Source organism: Callospermophilus lateralis, chromosome 9 (assembly GCF_048772815.1).
Source record: "Callospermophilus lateralis isolate mCalLat2 chromosome 9, mCalLat2.hap1, whole genome shotgun sequence".
NCBI classification, from domain to species: Eukaryota; Metazoa; Chordata; class Mammalia; order Rodentia; family Sciuridae; genus Callospermophilus; species Callospermophilus lateralis.
This window is the reverse complement of record NC_135313.1, coordinates 116,497,516-116,507,518: the sequence shown is the minus strand read 5'-3', so window position 1 is coordinate 116,507,518 and position 10,003 is coordinate 116,497,516. Positions and strand designations below refer to the sequence as shown.

Here is a 10,003-nt window from a genome sequence, read left to right as displayed (position 1 = left end):
CTGAAATCAAACTAAACAATTGTTTAAACCCAACTTTTAACTATAAGATAGTGCAAAGCTTTAGAAACCCATTTAGATACATAATTGTTACAATTAAAAAAATCATTTTTAGATACACATTCAGTCACGATCATCCCTAGAAACAATCTATAATATCAACATATTACTGCATTCATTGTCCCTTTTGTTAAGTAAACAGAGGTGGAGTAATCCTTAAAGTGCAGGTAAGGAATAAGGGAGTTCCCCACAGCAAAATAGCTCGGGCAGCTGCTGGGAGTCCCTTAGCCTCACCATTTACTTACAGGATTAGTTCCTCTGTTTTGGTTTTACCCCAGGCACCAGGCATATTCTATATCTCCCAACTTTTCAGTAGTCAGCTCCCAAAAAGTTCATCCTCTGTTTGCAGTTGTATTGAGTGCTAGGCTTCCCCAAGAGGGCAGAGTGGGGTTGATTTAAAGTCCCCACTGGGGTGTCAAAATTTATGCCTGAAGTTTTGGATCACATCCCCAAAGCCAATTAATGCAAATTTAATAATGAGGACAGGGTTTTGAGTAAAGTTTAATCGAGCTGTCAATGTTCTTAGACCCCAGGCATTTCCCTCTGCTGTGGGCGTGATCAAGCCAACTCCGGGAAGAAAATAAAACACTGCTTCCCTAATCTCGCTTAACAAAGGGGAGTAAAGTTTATCAAAGTTCTTTAAAACACAGCTAAGAGAGGTGTAAATGGTGAGAACAGAAAAGCTGGCGTTTCTCTTTACTTTTGGTCCCTCACAAGAGAAGCATTAGGTTAAAATTTAGCTAAAGTTACTTCCACACATGTAAGGCAGTTTGGAACTCGGGACTCTGCATGGGTCCAAACAATGCCATCACATTTAACAAAAACACAAAAAAAAGACAAAGATCATCATGCAGCTCCCGTTTGTTCACAACCCCAAGATCTACAATCCTGTGACTCAGGGAGAATGGAGGGAAGAGGGGGAGGAGCAGAAGGTTTGAGTGATAGGATCATGGGCAAAGGGGTCGGATTGGAGGCAGGGACCAGGAAAGGTTTCAAGGACTGAGGCATGGAATGGCTTTGTCCCATAGTGAGAGTTACTCAAACAGAGACAAGGTCAATACAAACGTGACACTAACACGGAGACACAGTTAACATTTAACACGAGTTCAGAAGTAAAGATTAGAACCTAGAAACTGGAAAAACCTGATGGTTTAGACCACAAAGGCAGACATTGAATTCAACCTGAGAGAAAAAAGTAGCCGGCAAGACCGGCAAGACCTGATGGGTTGGCAGCAGAGTCACCTAATGAGGGCTCATCCGTCCCTCCTCACCTAATGAGGGCACTTCTGTTCCTCCTCACCTAATGAGGGAACATCCATCCTTCCCCGAGTCCTCTAAGGCGTCCCTTGCAAGGACGTGGCCTGTGGCTTTAGAACACGTTTGTCCACCACCGCCAGGGGGAACTTACGCTCTCCGTTGCCAGCCACTCTGCCAACCTAAATCGAAAACCGAAAAACCAAACCTGAACAAAAAGCTCTGAGCGATCACAAGGAAAAATGGAAAGAGGCGCCTTACTTACCCCCAGAGGGATCCGTTGGGGTCTCCTTGTTTGGCACTGCGCTATTCCCAGCCAATGCACCAAAGGTGAGGGTACAGCGAACGTCGGAGGTAGAGACCACCAAGAGACCGCGGTTCATGCAACTGCAAAAGGCGTTTATTGAGGATCCAATCCAGCATGCTGGGGCTCCATGCTCACTCAAGAAGGGAGAGCAGCCCAGAGCCCCAAGCAGGGGTTGAGCAGTGCTTAAGTACACTTTTTGGGGAGGGCTGGATTTTACATATATCACAGTCTCCTTTAACAAATCACCATATACCGTGAGAAAATCAAACAACAATTTCTAAACATGATTAGTTCATTCATTGGCGGGAACAGGTCAGGCGGGAGTGATAGGTCAGTTCTAAAGCGGGGTAAACATTCAAACTGATTGGTTTAGGCCCTGCGATGCCTATGTGCCAGGCCACACAGGGTGCTAGATTATTAAACAACCAGGCGGTCAGGGGGAATATTTACTGGGCAATCCGGGAATTGTCCTACAAGCTACAGGAATTTCAGGTTTTGCGTGTAGCATCGGAACTTAACAATACCTGGACATTTATATTTTAACTCAGGCCTTGCAGCTTAGAAACTTTACAACACCCGGTCTTTTACACTCTAATTTTTAAACTTTAATTTCAATTTCATTTACCATTACAGATCACTCCTTGTTCACAAGAAGGGTGTCCAAGCCACCCTGACTTTAGGCAAATGAGGGGCAAGGGAGCTTATTTTGGACACTGTCTTGGGCTGTGCCCTTCAAGGAAACCTCCAGCCAGATGTTATGATGAGTGTCTTTATGGAAAAAGATGAGGGCCATGTAGGAGTGTTTTGGTTTTAATTGTGGTCATTTGTGTGGCGGTAGGAAGAGATGATTGGGTCCACAAGGGCTTGAACTCTGCGTGATTCCCCATAGAGACTGAGTTCTGGAACTGACCTTAGAGAAATATTGCCATGAATTGTGTTGGGATTATAGGAGGCCACGAATGAGATTCGCCCTTGGAAACTGAGATCTAGGACCAGGTTGGCTTTCCAAAGAGCACTGAGAATCTCAGCCAAGATATCACATGATTTTTTTTTTCTGAAAGACTTGGCAGCCATAGTTGAGACTCAAAACACATATGGACCTCACATTGTAGACCTCAATGGGCCTGGCTTCATGTGACCTTTTGGCCACTCTTTGGGAAGACTTGCCTGTGAGATTTCTCCAGAGCTTTCATTGAAATGAGCTTACTCACCATTTAATGGTTCCTGAATGAATTGAAACCCACAGTGCCTCCAACTTCATCCTTGAAAAATGGCTAGAAAAATACCATGAAACTTTTGAAATTCCCAAGACCAGGTGGCACTGGAGAACCTTTGGATGTCCGGTTGCTGATCATGAGTGTACCAGACAGTGCCTTGATTGACTGGGTTTTAGGAAAATGGTGTAGAACAGAGATTCCAGTAAGTTGAAGCCTGCTGTGTAGTGGGCATAGAGTAGTGGACTATAGGTTTGTGAATAAACATCTGTGTTGGGGCCATATGGATCTGCCATTGGCTTTCAAATATCTTGTGAGTGACATAGTACAGCCATCAGACCCTTATATGTAAAAACATCTTGTTATATTGAGACTTTTCAGGGCAATGTTCAGAATCCAGTTGCTATAGTCAAGGGGGAAAGCTATGTGGGATAGACCCGTGTTTGAACATTCTCCTGAAGACCCTGAACAACCACACGTGACAGAACTCCCTCCAGCATTGTGTCCCAGTTGAACTCCTTGTATTTCATTAAGCCAATACCAAAATCCCAGTGCAGCAGTAAGAAACACCATGAAAATGGGGTATGACCAAATGGCTTCACAGACCACACGGGGAGACACTTAACTCCCAGTGGCCACAGTTTACATACAAAGAGAAAATTCAGAACTGCTTCCCCATGTTCATTAGAAAACAAAGAACTATTTCATCCAGGTCACATAGATGCAGACGCAGACTTGATGGTGTCACTACAAATGAAGCAAAATCTCCTGACAACAATATATATATATTTCATGTGCCCAACCTCAGAGGCAGTTTCTCAAGACGTCTTTAGGCCAGCAGAGCTCCATGTTTTTGGAGTGTTTAACCTTTCCCTTACTTTTGGAAACTGTTCTACCTTATCCAATGTTGTGAAATCCTGAGCATTTTCAGTTCCACATATGTAATCACAGGTTTTCAAACTTCTCTCCACTAATTGTGTCTTACTTGGAGCAAAGTTAATTCCAAGGAATTGTTCTGGATGAGAGTGGCAAGATTTTAGTGTAGCACATATTTGCATACACATTAGATTCATTTTCCTATTTTCCAATTAAAATACTGATCCCTGAAACTAACTCATACCCTACTAAACTCTGACTACTAATCCTAATATAATGGATAAAAAGACACCTAACAGAATAGAAATACAGGCCTTTCATAGGAGGCATGGTGTATACTTGGATTTGCCTTCTGCTTTATCAAGGGTATGTGTTATAAATCTTGTCAAATTTTCATTGTAATATTTCTCCATGATATATATATATATATATATATATATATATATATATATATATATACTCTTAAGATTTTTCAATATATGACATATATGTATCTTATTAAACACTCCCTAAAATCATTCATGTTCATGGTATGTAGATTTTGTAATCAACTTTTCACAAGATTATTCTCAGAAATATTCAACCACCTGAAATACCTCTTTCTTTCCTAGTACTGAAAACTAACTTCAGTGAATGGTGCTTACAAATCCTAATATTTCTACAGTAACTGACCCAGTTTAACATCAATGCAAGTAGATTCCAATGGGACATGATGTGTATTTTGAAGATCATTTTAATTCAACACTGGTACATTACTATTTCTTCAGTTGATGGACATCATAGGATATATCTTTTCATCCAAAAGTACACAAATTTATAGGCATTTGGTTCACTTTCATTCACTTCCTCCTTAAGAACACATGCATTCCTCCATGTTTCTTTATGGTCTTTTCACTAGACTTCTTTCTGAACACATTATTTTCGATTCCATAATCATTTTTTAAGCAAAACTCACACACTATTCATGATAAACCCTAACCCTAAAATTACCATTAGATATATAAATGGTTGGAATGAATGAATGTATATCAATAGAAGATTTTCTATATATTTTCAGAGATCAATTCAATCCATTATTTAAAGTTGGAAATAGTTATATAATTTATTCACAATATGGTCTACTCATGCATCAACTCTATATTCATCAACAGAGTGTACAACTATTTGTATGCCCAATACTAGTTTATAAGTTTTCAAAATATTGCTCCCCATAATGGTGGAAGAAATACTCCTGTCACCTGATCTACATATCCATTTTATCACAGTAATATTCTGGACTCAAAATGCAAAGGTCACACTTATGATTGCACCAAAGCCTTTATGGAAAGTGAGCATGGATTTCTAAAACATCCATGTTCATGTTGCCTAATGCTCTCCATGTAAATCCTATTGGTGACTACATACTTGTTTCTTCCTAGTATTATATATTCAACATCAACCCTTTTGAAAATGTCTAATCCTATCACTCACTTTATACTTTGCCTGATTTCCTAATGTCTCTATTGATATCTGCTTTTCTACATATTTTCGCCAGTTCATCATTGTGACTGACTCTTCACATGTGCTGACATTTACATTCACTCTCTAACTGAAACCCTATTGCTAAAGAACTTTTTTTCTCCAACTAATAGACTCACTATTTTTCATAAACCTACTGCCTATCTTCTAATCCTATGGACTAACCCTTTTTGACTGGATGTTCTCTTCTACATTCAGTCATCCGAGGTACAGGGTCCTATGCCATTGTATATAGATATATCTGAGACCTTGGTGCAGAACATAATTCAAGCTAAGAATCCCAAACAAGGGCCCAATGCCGTTCTGGGATTCAAATCTTTCCTAGATTTCTGCTTTCATACTTATATTTCATGTCTATATTCTTAAAATATCACAGGTTCCCATTATAATTATTCATCCAGCAGAATCATTACTAACCCAAATCGAATGTGCTATTAAACCTAAACATACACTATTTTCTCAATCTAACATTACAGAAGAGCAGGGAGAGATTTGGTCTTACAATACAGAATGGTAGGGGATCTTCCACCTGCTGAGAAGATCAAAGGTCCATGCAGAAATGATCCCTGGAGAAGATGTAGGCAGCTATGAAGGACCTGAGAGAGCAAAAGTCATCTTCCATGGCAAACAACCTGGTCAGGATGAAGGGATGTGTCTGAATCAGCCTCTCTCTTCTTAATGTAGAGAAGATGGACCAAACCAGGCCTGTGTGGAGAGCTGTTCCAGGGTGCTAATGGTTGATATACCATTCCAACTTGTGAAAATGTCACAGGAAGTAGGGGCAGCCTCCAACTCCTGGGACCCTTGGAAGTAACTGTTAGGACAAAGTGGTTGCCAAGGCAGTGACTTCATTCAGTTCCTGAAGCAAGTGACCTACCTAATTTCATTGGTGATGGAACTCTCTGAACTTGGGATCCAAGAAGCCAGGCACCAAGAGGCAGTCCCAGTCCCAGTCCCAGTGGGCTCACTTGTTTGTATTTACCAAAGACAGAGTCAGTCTTTCTTGGTACCTACTGATGTTAGGATGGCCAAATTCCAGGATAGCTCTGAAGAGGGGCCTTTCCTGAGATAGCAGTGAGTGACTCACTGCTGGCTTCTGACAACTTCAAAGAGTTGGCCAAGGAGACCATTTCTGTAACAGGACAGTCCATTTTGGGGTAAAATAGTATGGCCCACTAGTCAGAGGACACTCCAGATAGTCACAGACCTAATTGGGTGAAGGAGGTGCCTTTGTTGGTGTCGGTGAGAGTTTGTGGTTTTGTCCCATATTCTGAGAATAGGTAGGAAAGGCAGTTTGTTTGTTTTGGAGTGGACTGTTTCTAGTAAGTCATTTGAAAAGGAGAGTGTTTCTATGTCTGTGTATTCCACTGTGTCCGTGGTTGTTGACATTAGAAAAGATAATGAGGAGGCCACGTCAGTGACAGCGATGGCGGCAGAGTCGGCACTCCAAGTTGTGGAGAAGCTGCAGGCACGCCTGGCTACAAACCCGGACCCCAAGATGCTATTGAAATATTTGAAGAAACTCTCCACCTTGCCTATTCCAGTAGATATCCTTGTGAAACAATGAGGCTGATGAACAGGTCTTTGAGAAAAGCAATTCCCGAAAGCACCCTCGCGATGCGGTTCAGAGGGAGGAGGAGATGGAAGGGTACTACCAAGAAAACAGCAAGGCGTCAGGCAGCCGATCCTATAGTCCCGAGCACAGACAGAAGAAACACAGAAAACTCTCAGAATGTGAACAAGCTCACAAAGTGTCTCTCAGTCATGAGAGGAGAGATGAGAGGAAGAGGTGTCACAGGGTGTCACCTACATACTCATCAGACCCCGAATCTTCTGACTATGGCCATGTCCAGTCCCCTCCATTCTGTGCGAGTCCTCATCAGATGTACACAGACCATTACAGGTCACCAGAGAAGGCCCATGAGTCCATTGTTTCACACCAGAAACCTGGAAAAGGCAACAGTAATGCTTTTCAGGTCAGACTGGGAGTTAGTCAAGAACATCACCTGGGAGAACCCCAGGGAAAGAGGATCTTGAACCAAAACAAGGAACACAGATCTTTCCACAAGAAAAAAAAACGCCCTATTGATGCAAAGGGTGATGATAAGGCCTCTGCTTTGGGCAGAGAGAAGCCACACAAGTCCCTCTCAAAAGAGGAGACCCGAAGGCCACTCCAAGGGGATAGTGCCAAGGAGAGACCACCTTCTATTGCTGCCAAGAAAGAGAAAGAAAGAGAAGGCAGCATGCCTCAAAAGAAAGTTTTTATCCTCAGAGGTTGCTTCAGACAAGCACCTTAAAAAGCCAAAGCACAAGGATGCTGCAAAAAACAAATCGGACATAAGCAAGCAACGCGTGGACAGCACAGACATAAAAAGAGGGGCTGGAGACCTGTTGCTTAGAACAAAAGAGAAGGTTTCTAACAATATAAAGGCTGAAGAAGGGAATGTAAAGACTTCTAATTTGGATAGAAAGTCACTGGACTCACTCCCTAAGGCAGAGGAGGCAGACGTGGAGGATGAATTCGAGCAGCCCACCATGTCATTTGAATCATACCTCAGCTATGACCAGCCCCAGAAGAAAAAGAAGAAGATTGTGAAAACTCCAGCCACGGCACATGGAGACAAAAGACTTTAAAAAAGTGAATCCAAAAGCACTAGTAAAACTTAAACTCAGTTCAGAAATCACCCAAGGGGAATGAGAGCAGGTCAGAGAAGCTGCAGCTGGCTGGAGCCGACTCAACCAGGCTGAGAAAAGTCCCTACTGATGCACTGCCAGTATTGCCAGACCTCCCCTTACCCACCATCCAGAGCAATTACCGTCCACTTTCTTCCCTTGAAGTGATGCCCTCCTTCCAGCCAAAGAGAAAAGCATTCTATTCACCCCAGAAAGAAGAAGAAGCTGGATTCACTGGACACAGAATGAATTCCAAGATGCAGGTGTATTCTGGTTCCAAGTGTGCCTATCTCCCCAAAATGATGACCTTGTACTAGCAGTGCATCCTTGTACTTAAAAACAACATCGATTCCATCTTTGAAGTGGGAAGAGTACCGTTTTCTATTCTTGAACCTGTTTTTGAGAGGTGTACACCTGATCAGCTATATCACATAGAGGAATACAATCACGTATTAATTGAAGACACAGATCAATAATGGAAAGTTCATTGTCACCGAGACTTTAAAGAAGAAAGACCAGAAGAGTATGAGTCCTGGCGGGAGATGTACCTGCGGCTTCAGAATACCCGAGAGCAGCAGCTATGAGTGCTAACAAAGAACATCCAATGTGCAAATGCCAATAAGCCCAAGGGCGGGCGAGCAAAGATGACCTTTGTCAACTCTGTGGCCAAGCCACCTAGAGATGTCTGCTGGAGGCAAGAGAAGTTTGGAACAGGAGGAGCAGCTGTCCCTGAGAAAGTCAAGATTAAGCTAGCCCCATGTAGCACAGGAAGCAGCCACATTCCTGCCAGCAGCAACAGCTTGAACCCCAGCTCTGAGCAGCTAGCCTATGATGGCCCCAGCACCAGCAGTGCCCACTTGGTGCCAGTGGTCAGTAGTACCATCTCCTATGATCCTAGGAAACCAGCTGTGAAGAAAATCGCACCAATGATGGCCAAGACAATTAAAGCTTTCCTGAGCAGATTCTCTCGACGATAAACCAAGCACTTACGTTGGAGATGGAATTTTGGGGGGCAAGATTACAGGGACAATGAGGGAAAGAGAGTGGGACTTCCAGGGGAGCCCAGAAGCTTACTTTGTGGAGCGTCTTGGCCTTGGAATCCTGCAAGGTCGCAGGTGCTTCCCTGCACACGTACCTGTGCCCTGCCTAGAGCAACTTCAGAATTCTGAAGACGATGTGAAGCCTCAGTCTCACTGAGGATTTTAAGGTCAATTATACTTTTGTTGTTAATTAGAATCTTTGTAAACTATTAGACATAGTTTTAACTAATAAATATTGCCCCCAGATTGTAAAACAAAAGAAAGAAAAGAGAATGAATCAATAGATGTGTCCTGTCTAGTAAAAAGCTTCCCAGCATTCAACCTGCGCAATTTATGAATGGACTGCAGGTTGCCTTAAGGATGGGCAACACCTACGATCTTCTGAAGTTCCTGTTTTCTTCCTGAATTCTTGTAAATCTCTAAATAGGTGCATGTTTATGTGTCCAAGATATGAACCACCTTTAAGGTCTGTGATATGGCCATGTACTGGATAGCTGAAAGGAATGGCGAGCATTTCAGAAAACTCAGATATCAGTGTCACCAGGAAAGTCTCAGTGGAGAAACCCTGCTTTGGACCTTTTGCTTACTTATTGTTCTGTTGCCCTGAATGTCAGTACGGTCTTGCCTCAGGCAACCACTGTGTGAAGCCTGAAGAAATCAGTTTTCAAATGGAAAATGAATGGGCATCACCTGTGGCTCTTTGCTAAATTGCTTTGGAAAGATGTGTGTCTGCATCAGACTATTGGCCCTGTGTGAGGCTGTGGCTTACATTCTCAGTACCTGATGGATCTAAAAGAGATGCCATGTGTGCATCCAAAACATAAATGGCAAAAAGATCAGTCACTGTGGATGAACTCTCGCCTTCCTTTGTAAGGTTCCTGAACTCCATCAAGTGAGAATAGGGATTCTTTGGGTCAAATGAGTTCTTGAAACCACTGCAGAGGAGCTTGGGATTTGTCCTGACTCCAAATCACATAAATAATCTATACCTGACAGTCAGTATGCCTCCAATTGGAGAAGCAGAGCAGTATTAATGGCAGGCCTATTTTATCACTCCTGATTCA

At 42.6% G+C, this 10,003-nt stretch overlaps 1 pseudogene; it reads left to right on the top strand.

Annotated features, from left to right (window-relative positions):
• The first annotated feature begins 6,652 nt into the window (after positions 1 to 6,652).
• On the top strand, positions 6,653 to 8,876 carry LOC143389115 (elongin-A pseudogene; annotated as a pseudogene).
• The last annotated feature ends 1,127 nt before the right edge of the window (positions 8,877 to 10,003 follow it).